Source organism: Thermobia domestica, chromosome 5 (assembly GCF_964235325.1).
Source record: "Thermobia domestica chromosome 5, izTheDome1.hap1.1, whole genome shotgun sequence".
NCBI lineage: Eukaryota > Metazoa > Arthropoda > Insecta > Zygentoma > Lepismatidae > Thermobia > Thermobia domestica.
This window is the reverse complement of record NC_137458.1, coordinates 55153082-55171539: the sequence shown is the minus strand read 5'-3', so window position 1 is coordinate 55171539 and position 18458 is coordinate 55153082. Positions and strand designations below refer to the sequence as shown.

General features: G+C 34.5%; 1 long non-coding RNA gene across 1 annotated transcript in view; it reads left to right on the top strand.

Annotated features, from left to right (window-relative positions):
- Window positions 1-17632, top strand: part of LOC145684652 (uncharacterized) — a 65113-nt gene extending 47481 nt beyond the window's left edge. Inside the window, exons 4-5 of the long non-coding RNA XR_014131347.1 lie at window positions 5235-5288; window positions 17528-17632. This is a non-coding gene — a long non-coding RNA (uncharacterized LOC145684652). The remainder of the gene's footprint in view (window positions 1-5234; window positions 5289-17527) is intronic.
- The last annotated feature ends 826 nt before the right edge of the window (window positions 17633-18458 follow it).

Here is an 18458-nt window from a genome sequence, read left to right as displayed (position 1 = left end):
TAGAAAATGTAATGATACATGCATGATGAATGATGCCTTCCTTTCAGCTCCACACGAGGAATAAACAACGAACATATGTTCATCACTGAAGTGTTTCACAAAACTCACACCGTAATTGATTCCAGCGGAGAACTAAGCTAGTATACAAAAAATGCGTCTACTATAGGAATAAGTACAAGAGCAGCAGCATGACCACCAATGAATTTATCACGATCCTGAACTGTGATTCATGATAAAAATAAAAGACTGAAAATATTGAAAATTAGTTCCTTGAAAACTTACAACTATCGAATAAGTCATCGGAGGCTAGCTGTTTTTATTTCTGGAGATGACCGAATCTTTTGAAATCCACTGAAGGCGTACCATTATTACAAATATTACCTTTTAAGGCCAACATCTTCCATGCGCCAACCACTATACACTCACTATGAATCAGTTATTATTCACCATACAAGACATCCTTGAAAATACAATTGATTTGCTAATTGAGGGTCGTACAATGATGATAACTTTGTGTCTACAATATGTAGTGAGTGACGGTTACCTGACATTAAGTTACAAACTGCATGAGATGCTTTCCAAGGTTAGGTACGTAAAGGAATGACTGAGACTATCGGCTCAATATTCTTAGGCTTAATGGGTTCAAATTGGCTGGAAACGACAATTCTTTTGTCTCCCACAAATTTGCAAGAAATCTCAATCACCCAACGGTAGAAGTCGTACGGTTATTATATTTTCATTCACGTAATGCCTTGCGTTGGTTGCGAAAATTTTCTCAACATCGGTCGGTGAGTTCTTAGATAGTAAACTTTCATTTAAAGAGTAGACAGTTACTACATCGAAGAGAATGATCACCTTATCAGTTAACACGAAACGTTAATATCAATGTAGATTATTCCGTACATTGACTTCCTGGACTACAATTCATAGATACAGTAGCAGTAGCAAATTTACGACTACTGAAATATCGAAATAAAGACACATAAATCATCGAAAAGAAGTATATATGAATGACCAAACTCTGTTTCGATAAAATCCAGACTTTACGAATTTCTGAAGCATATGATAACTGAAAGTAAAATCCATGACTAAGATTAGAGCAGTCCATCTATCATCTTACTTTTTATCATCCCTACTTCAACATATTGGCGGCTTACCTATGATTCAAACTTTGCATCACTTGTATTCAATAGGTTCCAAAACGAAATTTTCTCGTCACTAACAGTCAGTAGGAAGTGGGGTTCTGTTCTGAAGCGAAGTTGTTCATCGTATCTAACTTAAGAAGCTTCTCTGGTTGGTTTTCAATAGTACTTTCCACCAACGTTGTTTCATTTCTCAGTTAGTTTGTATTTTCCCCTTGTCTTGTTCAATGATTAACTATTTTACTACTTACGAACGGTTACAAGCCCTTGATTAATTTAAAAATTGAGGTTTACTATTAGGCCCTTTCCCGTATATTTGCATGCAACACAAAGTAACAACGGTGGCTCAGTGGTAGAGCGCTTACCTCTGGTGCTTGAGGTCCCGGGTTCGATCCCAACCCCCGCCAAGTAAACTTTGTGGTGGACATACAACGTGTGCATAGTTTTCCTCGGGGTTCTCCCGTTTCCTCCCACTTTCTTCATTCCACCATTTCATTCATTACTCACCATCACCGTCTCCTTTAGCTTAACCGGCATAATCGTAAAATTCAAAGATTTCAGTTCATTTACAAAGTAGCAAACTCATACTAGTGTGAAGCAGCTAAGTTTCTCATTTTCACTACCATTTTCCGAACATATACTGTAGAGGATATCAGACTAAGCGCCTATTTTGAATTCTCCCTGTATGTAGTTATTTTGTTCTTCAAACAAGAAATTGTAATTATTAAATAATAAAGAAGAGACTTCCCTATGTTGTCACCTCATCCCAATACAAATGCATGCTTACCATTCTCTTCCTAGTTTCCGTAACTTCACCAAAACAAACTCAGCCACGCCGTTTCAGCAATTAAACTTCCCTATTAACCAACATAATTGTGATGAGCTAGTCATCCACGTGCGGAGCACCAGGAAGAAGCGAAAGCTAGGAAGTAGAACAAAACCAGGGGACACGGAACCCTCGAGGAGAGAAGTGTGACAGAAGCCGCCAGAAACATACTTTGGACCCCTATTCAGAAGAGTCGTCGTAACAGCAATTGGGAGACGGTCGGCACGCCTGGGCCCTCACCATCCACTGCATGACAGAGGTGTCATTCCGAAGAGGCCAGGACATCTGAAAGCTGTTGCCCTGAGATCGAGAGGTTCTTCACTCTCGAACGTGAGGTCCGGGATCGATACCAGACGGAAACACTCAACGGATTGGAGGATAAGGCTTCACTCGATAATTGAAGAGGCTCATCATATCGAAATGGCTGAGGTACAGTAAAACCCTTTCCTTTCCTAACCTTTGCGTCTCTGTGATTTCTTCTATTGGAAAACATGCATTTCATTTCATTCATCCCCAATTAATTAATTCAGCGCTGTACTGCTCAGATCCCCACGTACTTTCTCTCTTGCCATGCGAAGTGCTATCCCCACATTCTTTCAGTAAAGAACTGATAATTGAGCAAATAACTGTGGTTGTAACCCCACAGTACAGTACAGCAAGAATACTTCTAGCTCGTGCTCTTGGGTTTTTTTACTTGTTATGCTGAAAGTCAAATCTCCAAAAAAAAAAAAAATACAAGAAGATTTACCGAAAGTTGAACATAATAACACAAAACAAGATGAGATGGCAGCTACACTGACCAGAATCGTTAAGAGAAAACTAATGCACATCCGTACGCATGAACTCACGATATAACAGTCAGCAATAAACGTATCTACCGTTAACTGCTGTAACTCCACTAGGTCGGGTCCCGTACTTTTCCTACTATCACAAACTCCTGGACATATGCAATCTAACATATACCTAACATTTCAACACGCATTCAATAGTTCGTAAGCGTTGAGAGCAATAAAATATGCTTTTCTGTCTATTCGATTCACAAAGAATTACTCTATTTGTAGATTTATCTCTATTGTCGGGGACGTGGTCTAACGATGTTCTATATCATTGATTTTATAATCCGTTGTGTGCATGTATGACAAACGAAGAAACAAACTTTTATCATACATCACATACGGTTTGGTTAAAATTATTCGAATAAATAAATAATGCAACCATGGAAAGAAATAATGTCTCCTTTCATGGACAAACTCCAATTTCTCATCATTCTCGTCATTTGGAAATCGCTTTTCTCCTACATACATTTCACACAGAGTACGGATCGAAATTAAAATACGATAAAATTTCGGACTTTCAGGGATTCTTGGTAGAAAAACTATTGCCGTAACCACTTGCCTACGACGGCCACTTATTTGATATACAAAATCTGATGGCTGGTTGAAAACATTTCATGTAAGCCTAGTCCACATATTGAGGTATGTATGAAGAAACAATCTCTAGTAGAATTACTCATCACTTCAGTCTTCAACTCAAAAACAGTTCAAATATATTTTCTCAAGTTGAGAATAAGATTTTAATTTTGGTTACGAATTCTAAGGAAAAGATACGATGTCATACGTTATTTGATAATTATTTAAATTGTATCGAGAAATGTTTCTTACGAAAATACCAAGGGGTAGAGACGAGTTGAAGTGCCTATAAGTCAATTTATTTTCTTAATCACATTTTAGGTATTTTTTATTATGATTCTTTTATCCTTTATCGTCATCATTATTCCTCCTTTATTATTATTATAATTATTATTATTATTATTATTATTATTATTATTATTATTATTATTATTATTATTATTATTATTATTATTATTATTATTATTATTATTATTCACGATCAGTGCACAGTTTCTGATTTACGTAAGTGATTGATGTAAGTACATTTATACATTGTCATAACTATAAACTCCATTTATTCACGCAAACTCAATCGTGTCTGACAAGCGATACTTGGTGCGAAATAGTTGATAATTAAGTATGATGATCTAGAAGCATATTCTATTAGACATGACAGGGGTTTACACATTTCATAGCTTCTACATTCCTAAAAGACTATTTTGAATATTCGTTCGTCCGTCTGAATCGAACGTGTCCACTCGCCTAGAAATCATATCGTTCAATGAAATTGTGCCAAATTCTAAACTTAAGGTTCTCGGGGTTTCTACAATATTCTTCCTATCCAGAACAGGAAATTTACTGAATAGTGGCAAAAATGCGGTTTTATTTTAAACTATTCTAAATATTTTATTTATATTTCATGTATCAGTAATGCATTATCAACTTTATACTGTGATACAAGTTATTTCTCTTAAGAAATTGTACGAGAGGTAGTATATTCATGGCAGTGAGCACTAGTACAAAATTGACTCAGATAGTTTCTTTTATTTCTCGTAAAGACATATTTCATTAATTATCCGATAATGTATAACTTGTTTGTTCCAAACCAATCTACCATGGATAATTGTTTTGTTCGAAATATTTTCTCAAAGTCAATGAGGTAATCTTTTTCTTTACATTTCATACATAAATCTTTGATTAATTACCTGAAAATACAACATATTTCATGTTTTCTCGAGAAACCTGCAATAAAAAATTTATTCTTAGTGGTATTTTTTTCCTGACAGTTTTTCATAAACAACCAATGCAATTTTGTTCTTATTCCATTAATAAATATTTGATTTCTAAGTCGATGACGGTGATTAAATTAATTAATATGAAAATATCTATAATGGGTGGTATATTCTTCATTGTAAATATTCTTATATTTTTCTTAAATACGAATTATGCGATTTCTTTGTTGTTTGAGAAATAAAATTTTCCTTAGTAAACCTCACAAATATCATAAGTAATCTCTTATGGAAAATGATAAAGTGGTAGGTTGAATTTTGAGAGTTTTTTTCTTCTTTTGTACGAGGTTTTCTGAAAATGTCATAATAAAATTTCTAAGATCGCAAAAAAAATGTTCCGTTAATAACTGCAGCATAAAATGATTTAGTCTAAGAATAGAAGTGAAACAGACCTTAACTTTTATTTATTTTTATTGAAGTTATATTATTTTCAGTTTCTCGTTTTTCTAACAGTTTTCTTAAACAGTACTCAATAATATTTATGCGTTAAAATATCTACAGTAGATGTTAGAAAAACTACCATAGACATTACAGTAAAAAGAATCAATGATATGAACATGACCATGTGTATTTATTTTTATTGCAGAGAAACAGAAACTTTGTGATGAAAAAGGACTTGAATGCATCAAAAGAAATCAAGGTAACTGGTATTTCTTTCCATATTAAGATTATGAATGTTCTTGTAGTGTATGTGCTACTTATTCAAGAAAACCAGTGTTTATCCGTTATCCAATGAGAGCACTGTCCTCTGCTTTTGTCAAAATACCCGAAAGCCGGTATATCAATTAATCAAAAATGGTACATGTTTATTACCTATAGTAGACACATACATGTGTGAGAACTATAAGTTGTATACTAATCACAGATGTTCATGTTTGACATTTATTCATTGTTATGTCATTTAGTATCTTCATTTCATGTATGCATAAGCCAGTATTACATTGGGGCATGAATAGCTTACTTACATCATGTAAAGTGGACATTCATTGAAATTGGCAGAAGAGAGAAAAATCATAGATACTTCTTTGATAAAAATCAAAGATCTTTAACATTATATAGTGTAATAACAGTATTATTTTAGAACAATGGAATAGAACAGCGGTAAAATGGGATGAACAAGGTTGAGAAAGACGTTTTAAATATCATATTAGTCACTTTCAATATTCTTTGAATAGTGCTCTCGTTCCAGAACTATAGCTTTACGTCTAACAGAATGCAGTAAAATTTTCATATTCAAGTTTCTAAATTTATATCAAACTACAATGTACTGATATCGCAATTGTAAATATAATACCTCAACATTTATTCAGATTGAGATATAAAGTTTTCATTATTGTATAAATACAACTTTTACTTTCAGAGTTACTTTTAAATTTTCAGATGCATTAACTGAAATTAATACACAAATTCACAAGCAACATCTCTTGGACCGGTTTGTACCCTTCCAAATGTGAAAAATGCTCATCTTTAAATAATACTACAAAAATACACTGGTGCTCATGAACGTGGGCGGTGGTTATGAAATGCAGAGAAAATGGATGTCATAGTACAAAGAGCATTGACGAATGATCCGGGAAAGATTGTATGGAAGAACTCGCGATTATGCTACCTTCACAGGACTTCGTAAAGTACTAGTAATAAGGTGAGGACTATATGAGCTCACGGAATTGTTGGCCGATATAGTGTGTAGAGTCCAGAAGCAAGTCTAGTGGAATGTGACAACGCATCATCATTTACTTGATGAATTACGCTGGCGTGCCATCGGTAAATTCCAAGCAGGGCAGCGTCAGGCCGACGTGACCCGGTGGCTCAATGTCTATCGAGCAGTGGTCACAAGGGTATGAAGCAAGTTCTAGAGCCCGCACAGTGCTTCGTGAAGTTACAGGGGCGGTCGATAGCGTGTGACATCGGCCAGGGATGATCGGTATATTCAATTGACAAGACGAAGAAACAGGTCGGCAACAGCAACGCAAGTGCGTGTGGAGGCTGTTGCTGCCACTGGAAGTCCTCTATTAACGAGTATAATAAACAGGCGAGTTCACGAGGATGAGTTGTATGCCAGAAGACCAGTGATGTGTGTGTACCCCTTACCCGGTGTCCCAAGAGGCAGCGATTAAATTCGGAAGGAGTGCATGTGAATAGGCCCAGGAGCAATGGCAGTCAGTTCTCTTTGCTGGTGAGTTTAGATTTTCTCTGGACAGTGATTCTAGACGCAGGTTGAACTAGAGATACAGGAACCCATTAACGTCCATCCAATATTCATGAATGGGATAGATATGGTGTGTAGGTGTGCTTGTATATGGTAGCATCTCGCTTGGAGGGTATAGATCTATATGTTCTCCCGCATGGCACAATAATAGCATAGGGATGATGTTCTGAATCGTCACGTTGTAGCCTTCGAACGTGCTACAGGTCAGGGATTCATTTCACAGGATGATAATCCTCATCCCCATAGAACACAACTAGTCGATCAGTACTTAGAGCAACACCATATTCAACGCATAGAGTGGATATCGAGGTCCCTAGACCCTCCTGCATTGTTATGGGCGGTGATCATATCCTTTACTAGTGTCAGCAAACTATCCTTTTGCGGATAGTTTCAGTGCCACCTATGTCCAGCATATTTTTTCACACAGGTGTACTTTCATTTGGTAGTTTTCCTTGCTGTATGGTGTAAAATATGCGATTCTTTAATTCCAATAACAGTCTGATCACCAGCATTTGTTTACTTTCCTAACACACTTAAGTATCCATTTGTTGCTTAATTTATGAGGTATTCAAAAAATCACTTAATTACAATTATGCATTATTTTGTTAAAGTTTGTTATTTTAGAGATTTTGTTAGAAATAAACATGAAATATTAATTTCCAATTAAGAAGAACATTTCCGACATTGCCCATACATCTTGTAATAACAATAAATAGTTAAGGTTTTCTCATTTTCTTTTTCTACATAACATTTTATTAAATGATACTTTAATTATGAAATGAAATTTATATTAAATTGGAATGTATTTAATAATTGTGTCTTTTAATAATCGTGCATTTCATTCAATACCATTGGAACTTATACAGAAAGAAAGATTCCTGTTGACCATTATTTCAGAAATATTTATCCTAAAAGTACTAAACTAAAATATGTACACTCTTAATTCCATATATGAAGTATACACATCCAGAACTTCAAAGTATTTCTAGGCAAGCTAAGCACTGTTCATACTGTTTCTAACACCAATAAAATAGCAATAGTAATATAAACAGCTAAATAACTATAAAGCATGAAGAAAGAACATGGCCAACTATGCACAAGTTCTTGATTCACAGACTAGCTTCGTGTTTACAGGAACATAAACTGCAAACTAATTTCCATATTCATTTCAAACACTTTTTCCGCAGGACATTAAGATGCGTTATCCAAGAAACATATAAAAGCAAGATCTACAAACCAATGAGTTTAGCTCTTTATCCCTGGCTGCTTCTCATAGTTTACAAACCCTCATCATTTGAAAGTATCTCAAACTGACTTTCGCAAGTTATTGTTCGGTGTCATTCCTTGCTGAAGCATATTCCTTGTCTAGAAATACACACTGGTTAAATAATTTAACGTAGTTAATTCTTCAAGTGTTTGTTATGGTTTCAGTGAGTTGCCTGACATTAATAGGTCTCAAATTTCTTTTGACTCTCATTTGGATTCCTGGCCGTGAGACAAATTCTCCATAGAAAACAATTATTTGGCATTGCATAATCATTCTTGAAACTTCCGCTTCTTTCATACTGAACAATATCACAATTTCCAACAAATGACAAAACTTGTTCATCAACCGACATATAGCTATATTTTATAAAAGGTAACCAAGAAAGTGCTGTCGTTTTTAGACGTCTGTCCTATTGGCCTTCACACCTTGAGATGAATGCAAATATAGATAAGGCGAAGGCCAGTTGTTGATGTGGGTATGTTCAACATACTACCAGATTGTTACAGCTCTCTTGCGCCATGAGCTTTCGTAAGGACAGAATAAACATCGGACCTGCACACAACGTCATAAGGGCGTGTCGTACTAATATAATCTGAGGCCAAACGCCGTTGCAGTGGAGTGGCAGATGTGCCAGTCCGTTAGTGAGGATATCATGACTACACGGACAGTGCAGTGGTGGTTTAACAAGTCTAAGGAGGGCGACGAAACACTCGAAGATCCACCACATGCCAGAAGACCAAAACATGTACAAAATGAAGTTCTTCAAGCAGCAATTGAAGCGAACAATGGCCAGACATGTGGTTAACTGGGACTACAATATAGTGTGAGCGGAGGAACCATTTGGCAGCACCTCCTTCAATTTGAAAAGCACTACAAGTTGGGTCGATGGGTTCTACATGATTTATCTCCGAGCCAGAAGACAACGCGAGCAGACATCTGTGGTTCTTTGCTATCTACTCTGAGGAAGGAGCCATTTTTGGACAGAGTGTTGATATGTGATGAGAAGTTGGTACCGGACGAAGCTCCACGGCGCCGTCATCATTAGTTACTATCCCATGAACTGGTTACAAAACAGTCGAAACCAGTACTGCACCAGACGAAGGTCCTTCTATATGTTTAGTGGACTTTTCGCGGCATCGTGCAACGGGAATTCCTACTACCTGGTCAGAGCACCAATGCAAATATGTACTGTCAGCAGTTGAGTTTTGTTCAAGAAAACTCAAAACTCTGAAGCTAGCACTTCTGAATCGTATAGGGTTTTCGTGTTACATGACAGCTCTAAAGTCTCACGTGACTAGAATGACCCGGAACACCATTCTACGCCTTGGATGGAAAAAACTATTCCACCCGTCACACTCCCTGGATATTGCACCATCCGAATATAACCTGTTCCATTCCTTGGAGAATCAGCTCAGAGGATGCCAGTTCAAATAATCCGTAGTAGAAGTGCAAAATGCACTCGACACCTTCTCAGCATTACGGCCCACTAGGTTCTACCGCGATGGAATCCATGGCCTTCCAGAACGTTGGCAGAAGGTCATGGATACTGATGAGGACTATTTTTCATCTTTCTGGCACGTTTTAAGTACCATATCAATGTACGAAGGTGGTGGGTGAAAAAGCGACAGAACTTTCGTGGTTATCTTTATAAAATGAAGGGAAAATTCTGTATTTGGTTTTTAAAACAAACAGATTAGTGGAAGCTTGTCGGTTTCCAGTTTCAGAATGTTTCTTGATTAGCAAGATTGTCAGAATGTTTCTTTTATATTTGCAATCATCTCTCAATCCCTTCCAAATATTGTCTTACTGGTAAAAGACAGTATTGCTTGATAAAGAGATTTGGTCATAACACACAAATAGGCACATATCTGATTACCAACCATTACCTGTAACAGAAAATGGAAACCAATTTTTTATTCAAACTTTCCTTTATTTTTTTTTTTTCGTTTTCAAACGCCGACCTAGTTCAACAAAATGTTCTTTGGCGTCGACCATTATAGAATAATTTCATGCTTCTTTAGAGCAAGATGTTTTCACTTCCCTTCAAAACATCGTTTGCACTCTATAACATTTTGTATGTGGAGAAAACTTTTTTTCATTTACGCGAAAGAATTTTCTTTGTTTTTACATGTTCTGTATATTCTTACTATTATTTTACAACAATTGCACTCTTTGAATTCACAATCCAGAAAATACTGGATTCACAGTCTGCACTACTGGAAAATAGCAGCTCTTCTTAGAGAGAGATGTCAAAAATAAAATAAAAGTCATAAATTATACTTTATGGGTTCCACATGGAAAGAAATTGGATAGATTTTAAATTGCTGTTTTCTTATGCTTAAAAATATCCATATTTTCAGTATTATAAGATAAATCCCCTCAATTGAATTTATTAAGATCACATATATCATTAACCACATTTCGAATTGTTCAAAATCTTGTAATATATTCCATCTAAACTTACTTCCACTTTATTACGAAGATTCTTTAAAGGATATCACACAAGTTAAATTACGTAAAGCACACTATATTTTGCAATAATCGTCAATCACTTTTCAACAATACGTCCGTATTACATGACATCTAGGCTCCTTATATCTTGGTAATTAACTGTCAACAAGTACATGAAAACTAGAGCTCTTACCTTAGTAACCAACTCCATATAAGTATACTGCCAAAGCAGCGAATAAACAGTCACCTGCTCATGGCAATCAAAAAAGAAACATTACCAACAACATTTTTTTAATATCAGCAAATATTACATTTTCTGCTTATTCTTCTTCTAATGAGTAGCTAGTGCATATTAGTGTAGCAATTTGTCCTAAATAAGTAATGAGTAAATGGAAAATACACATTATCATTGTATATGGCTTCCGAACTAAGAGACTCCTTTAATTGTTCTCAATTGAAGAAATAATTACTGGGCTTTCAAGTACTATACGTATGATGTTCATAGTCACCTTATTTTCTGAATTGTACTAGTGTATTAAAATTACAAATCAATAGTATAATATATTATACTTTTATCTTCAATATCAGATTTCTATATTTCAATTCATAATAATCAATTACATTTTACTTAATCGTTGAAGAGAAGGCAAATTCAAGATTTGAAAAAAAATATTTAATTATTCCCAAAGTAGGATTCTTTCGTCGATAATAAATTACAATTGTTGTTATATCAATATAAATCAAGAATACAACAGAACAGTATTCCTCCGTTCGAGTACAGCTAAAATAAAATTGGAAAATATGATTGGTATTTTCAAAATACAGAATATAGATCACAATAAATAATAACAATAACTTAATAATTAATATCAAAATGAATTCCATAACGGGAAAGTTATTCTACCAAGAATTAATCAGATAAATCAACATTATTTATACTAACTTTGGACAACACCTCTTTAGGAACTAAGGTATTAACAATATGTATCTATTGGTTTTTCATATGATGCGAAAGGCGACATTTTCTTATTCATCTATATTACCCAAATCTATAAGTTCATCAGCTTTAACAACACATAATTCGAAGATCTTTTCCTCAATCTGTTTAGTGCATAACTAAGATCCTGCGTATATAACACAGAATGCGTAGATTGTCTTCAATAATGCGTTAGTTTGTGAGTGTAATCGAACAAAAACGAAATCGTTGAATTTATTTTAGATTTGTCAGTTTGTTGATCTTCAATTTTCTGATTTCGTAATAGGAATATCTATGTTCTACGAAGATCCACCATACTGATATGATGAAAATAATCAATGTCATTGTCTTTCACCAAGTTTGATACCAAAATTTTGGTTCTATCAGTTTTATGGAATCTGTCCCATTATGAATATTTGCTGGAGCGATACCCAAAATGTCAAAAACAGAAAATGTTAAGAAATATGTACTTTCAGTTACATGTTTGATCCAGTCAGAGTGATTGTTTTGGTTCCAAGGTTGAAACAGCATTCACAGATTATAATGAATATTTTCTACTATTGAACTACACGGCTGGTATGAGATAAGAAAATGAACTATTGTTAGCATTTTTCATCGCATGAAGAGAAAACTTACTGCGAAACTAACCAGCATTATCGCAGAGAAAATGCTCAATAGGAAAGAACATGCTCAATACATATAAATACATTCAAATCATGTGCACAATTACTGAGAAAGTTGTTTTTCTGAAAGGATATGGCACAAAATACCTCGAAAATACGTCCATTACTGTGAGAACATATGTGTCACTAGTATGTATTCGTTGCAAAGGCTCACATAGATCTATAGAAATAAAAGGGTAGGGTGTCTTAGGCATGATTGACAACATGGGTTTATATCTAGCCTGATAATTATGTTTGGTTTAAATATCCTCCTAGCAATCATTGATATAATTCTTGATTTGGGTCCCCTGTGTCTTCCAGTAAAAGAATTAACTGATTAGCTAGTGTACTTCAAATACCGACCATGTCCGAAGTCATCAGTACGCCTTTAGTATGCGAGGTACCAGAATCGGTGGATTACATGTCATCTTCCGGTTCCTGTATTTGAAGTCATGGGAAACCACAATCCTTATTGCAAGATGTTAAATGTTTGATGATCCTTGCGGAATCCTCATAAGTAAATTGTTGTTTTCTCAGTTCTTCTAAAGATATTTTGGCTATCTCGTCCTGAAGAACCTTGAATGCAGTTATGAACAGGAATCGTTGTTCCAAGTCCGGAAATAATATCGGTGACGTATCTACCTATTATGTAATGCACTTCGAAATCGAAGGACTGTAGTTCCAAGAACCTTCGCAGTAAACTACTGTTATATCCCTGAACTCTTTTAAGATGACGTAGAGAATTGCGGCTCGTCAAAACTACAAAATGACGACCAATGAAGTAAAGGGAAAACTTCTCAAGAGTGAAATGTACAGCAGACAGTTCAATTTCGTTGTTTTATACCCTTCCTCCACTGTACGACTTAGGTATTAAAGTTGGCACTTCTGCAGTACAATTAGACTGTCATAATATCCAAGATATTCCGTAGAAATATCGCAACACTAATTATAAAAAGACGATGGAAATTTAGATGGTTTCAATGAACATTTTATATAGTAGAAGCTTTCAGTTTGTAAACTCTTCGTTCTTTTGCATCACCCCACTTCCAAGGAATTTCTTTTTCGTAATGGAAAATAGAGCTCTGCAATTTCGAAAAGCCGAGGTATTAATCTTCGGAACCAGTTAAACAACCCTAAAACTTGGCGTGTTTCCTTTAAGTTTATTCGTGAAGGCAAACTTCTATAGCTGTATATTAATATTTGATTCATTAAACCACATCCCATGTAAATTAATGATATAGCCGAAAAATTCAATGCAATCCCTTAATTTAATATTTTTCCAAATTGATTGTAAGACCTACGTTTCCGAGATGTTCCAGGACAATATCAAGGTTTCTCAAATAATCTCCGGGTACTTTCCCATTACTAAAATGTCATCAGCATGAAAGATAACATTAGAACCAAGCTCTTGTCCTAATTCCTGATTTAGGCAAGCGGCTAAAACAGGGCTTCCAGTAATCAATCCAAATACGACTCGGTAGAATTCATGCAATTAGCCTTCCAATGAAAGAGCAGTTTAGGGCATAGAGTTTTATTCCAATAATATTTGGTTGTAGGCTGAGGCAAGATCTGAATTTCCAAATATTGTATTGCCCAGCAAAGAACTGAGGATCTCATCGAAATGAGAGTGCCTTACTTGTTATAGCCGTATATGTTCATTTAGTTTTCTGAGGTCAAGATAAATTCTCAGTCAATTTCTATCCTTCTTTCGGTACGACATGAATTGGATTTAGATGTGTACTTTTTGAAGAACGAATAATCTGTAGCTTTTCTCTGATTTGTGTCCTTATTTCATCCCTTAATTTGTAAGGTATACTATCGGTTCTTCTCTATTTTCATCAATCGCATACGTAAAAGTTTTTCAACATCCCAGAATTTCTGAAAATACACTTGTGTATTTATGAAGAGTATTCTTAAATTCTGATATACATTTCTCATGTTCGTTACCAATAGAACAAATAATTTCATCCACACGATCGTCAAACAAGCAAATTTTGCTTTTAGCAGTAGCATCCTTGACTTTAGATTTTTCGATATCTGTCATGATATTGCCATAATTATTTACATTTAAATTGTCATTATTTACAAAAGGTTAGTACTGGCAAGTAAAATTATCAGTAGCTGGTATCAAATCTAAAAGAAGTTTATCATTAAAAGTTTGTGTAGGAAACGTCGTACTGTTACAATCCAACACGCACGTAACTGCGTGAGAAAATCTAGACCTATTAAGAGATTTTCGTTTAATTCATTTATAACCAATATTGGTACTGAGATTTCATAAACTTGCAGAGAAATCAGAACTTGTGTCTTACCCATAACCCTTCTTCGTGTATACCGATATAATCAACTAAATTTAAACCTCAACTATAAAATAATCAACTAAATCTTCTTTTTTAATCCTGGCTTAAGGATATCTTTAATGAGATTTCACTAAAATTTAGAAATCAGAGATGTACTGAAGCCAGTGTCAATCAAGGCTTTCAGTGTTATATCACTAACTTTGACGTGTATTATGTCTGTATAACACATTCTTAAGAAAAACAAAGTCATTGTCTGTTACATAATTATCTCTTATATTATAATCAGATAACCAAAAACTGTTACGTATAGGAATGTACTGATAAGCAACAACATAAGTTAAAGCTTTAGGGATAGTTTCATTACAATTATCTGTATCAATATCAGAAGAATCGGTGTGAGAATTTAAAGTATTGTCACTAATTTCTACGTTCATAATTTTATGACTTTGAATTTCGGTTGCTGACGTGGTTTCAACATCTTTCACACCAGCAGGCGTTATTTTAAAGTATAACTGTGCGATGCATCTATTAAGTCGGATTGTACTGCAAAATCATGTCTAAAACTGACAAGAAATTAATTCTTTTGTGTCTCTTATTATAAAAATTCCTTCCTCCTATCAGTCTCAAATTGTTACGAAATCTGTTGAGTGGATTAGGCTGATAGTATCTATTGTTTCTAAAAGTTGTATTATCATTCGAATTAGGTTCTGTTACATTACCGGTACATCTAGAATTTCCTTTTACATTACTACTGCCTTGTTTTATACTAATGTTACCTACAGGCTCTTAATTGTAACATTATTCAGCACATTCTTATTTTCACTATATTACATACTCATCTGATTTTGTACTATTAATAACAAATTCACACATTGAGATGACATTAGAACCTGTTGCAATTTGTACGGTTACAAACTTCTGATGGAAGCTATAATTATCGAATCCGATTGGTAAGGTTTGAGTAACTTTAGATCGTTGTAAGTGGTAATATAAAAAACATAATACTTTCGTTTTTTCAACAAAAATTAGCTTTATCAATGCTTATCAATTCACATTCTTACTCAAATCTTTCTATAAAAGTACTTTGAGTAATGTCATCTATATGACCAAATAAGTTAGTCTAAGAATTTATGTCACTAAATTTTGCCTGTACATTTAATGATTTTGTATCACTAAACTTTACAGATCTTAGATTTCTAGGTTTATGTGAGTAGAATTACGCTCTGGTCTTTCTCCTCCTTTTCACTCTTAAGATCTGAACTGATGCCTTCCCTTGTTGTAATTTCCAGTTAACTTCGGTCTTCATACCTATATCTTGGAACTGCATGATACGATTCGGTAATGATTACGACAAGCTGTGATTCCGGAACAATTTCTCTGGTTGCAAGATTCGTGTTTGTCTCACTGCTAGTCGTTAATTCATTCTTGATATCCAAAACTTCTCTTTATAATACGGATATTTGGGTATAATTACCATCTATTCAGGCTTCCAAGCTATCAAATTTACTTTGAGATTCAGTGACAATTGATCTGGTTTGGCACTGTGAAATTGCTCAAATTGTTACATTTTAGCAGACTGCGATAACTCTAATCGTTCCAACTTTTATTTTTTGCTGCGATTGTTCCAATTGGCTCTCCATATATTCCAATTTGGTATTTCTTTGGCTCTGTGACAATACCAACTGTTCTTTCAAATTTATTTCAAGTGTTCCAATTGAACTTTTTGAGTACGTTCCGAATGTTTGCCTACTGTAGTTCCCTTTTCAAATCTAAGTTGAGTTACATCTGTCCATGCTTTTGTGCCAGCAGAAGTTACTGCATCAGATCTAATGGAATTATTCCAGCCAGTGATATAAATAATTGTGTGGCTGACTGTACGTAGCATATGTTGGCGTTTGGGTAACAAACAACAAGAGTGATATCGTCTTTTTCTCTTTACTAGATAATACTAATCTAACGCTTTCTTTTTTCAGCTTAAATCATATGAGCTTCTTTTACGAGTGTCTGAAACCTTGTTTTATCCATGTAAAACATGTAAAAACAATTAATTTCGGCCTAAATTTGCCAGGCGAAACTGCATCACTGCGCCGAAAAACTACTGTATATTCTCTTTGTTAAATCCTGGAATTCGGAATACATATATATTCCTTGTTATCGAAGAATGGGGTTTGAGATACTTTCGAAAAATCTTTATAAATGGATTGTTTAAGTAATAGTTATCTTTCAGAATATGGTATGGTAATTTCCTTACATCTGTTGGTGTTAGTCCAAACAAACAAGTTTCAAACCAAAAATGACTTTGGCATTATAATTTGATTGAGTATATTTTCGTAAAGCAAAACCCCGTATCACATTCTATAGCCTGGCCAATGAATTTTTTTAAATGCAATGTTTTCTACACCATGCATTTAAGACAAAATATTTCCTTTATGTGGTTCTGCAAAGCAAAGCTTATGCATTTCATATTCTCAGGAACTAATTTATCACACTCTTGTACGATTTTCGTTTATACTCCATTATTATTGATGCTAAAACAAAAGTAGAAAACTGACTTATTACCCTAGTGTCACAAATCACACCGGTGCTGATTGGACAACCTTGTGGTGCGATTTATGTGCTCAGATCATTGTGAGAAAAAGATGTTTCTACTGTCTAATATTCTAAGTATAGATAGCTAGTAATACGTTCATGTCTATTATTAAACAAATCACACAAATGATAGAAAATTTAAATCTGAAATATGAAACTAGCCTTTACTAAATAACGTTGTAAAGTTCTCAAAGAAATAAGTATCTAACACGTTTTCTCCAAATACACGCTTATCGAACTTCAGCATAAATTTCCAAACTAATGGACGGCACTTGAGGTGATCGTAGGCTTCCCAATTGAGAGTACGTAGCACCTATGTCCAATAGGTTTCCTAAAACGGTTTTGGTACGATTAAGAACTAGTATTATTTAGACAACTCCCCTTGGTATGGTGTATATTAATTTATTGTTTATTTGTCATTACAGATCAGTTAGATCCAATTGACTCAGTTGCCCACAAAGACAAGGGACTTAAATGCAACTGTCTCCGTTCTTGTGCCCAGCCAACCATCGAAATTACTTATAGTGCAGGGTAAGCATTTTAATAAGGGATATATAAAAGCTAGAAGCATCTATAAGATCGATAATTTCGTAAATTGTGATTTCATACATATGTAATAAATTTAATTATCTTATTGAGCACAATCCGCATTTATTTTGACCATTCTCTTAATCTTTCGTTTAATGCATATTTCTAAAATAGAATAACATATACACTGCAAACGTAGCTACAAATGTCATAGTTAACATCTATAAATTGGAAGGAGATACTACATGGAGAATTTCAATTTACAAAGTATTTGAATATGCGACTTCATATTTGAATTCGGAGAAAGAAGGAAAAATTCTAAATCAGCTTGGTTTCTACAACAACATAGTTCTCTTCACAAACAACACCATACTGCAAGATGCGACAGTAGAGCTTAATTTGAATTAGAAAGGAAATCAAATTATAAGAGGAGAGTGATCTTCAGCTATTTCAAATGACAGTTTACAACGATAGCGTTGTATATTGTATATTTCAGTAGTAATCAGGGCTGCTGTGCTCAAGCACTTGCCACAAAATAGAAGAAGAAAAAAGAAGTAATGTAATCCATATGTGCAGATTAATCCATATATGTTTGTTTATACGTTGTTATGGTGACGTTAGCCGTTGTCAAGGAAATGTTTATAATTACAATTGTGTAAGTCGCCATTAGAGTTCAACGTATAATTAAGAATTGTGCTGTAAAACAAGCTATTCTCATCAAATATATAGTTTTGAGAATTTGGGACTTTTTTTTAGTTAAGGAGGAAGGGACCTTATAATTCCTCTTAGAGAATTTGAGTCTATGGGTAATAGATTATATCCTCCTGC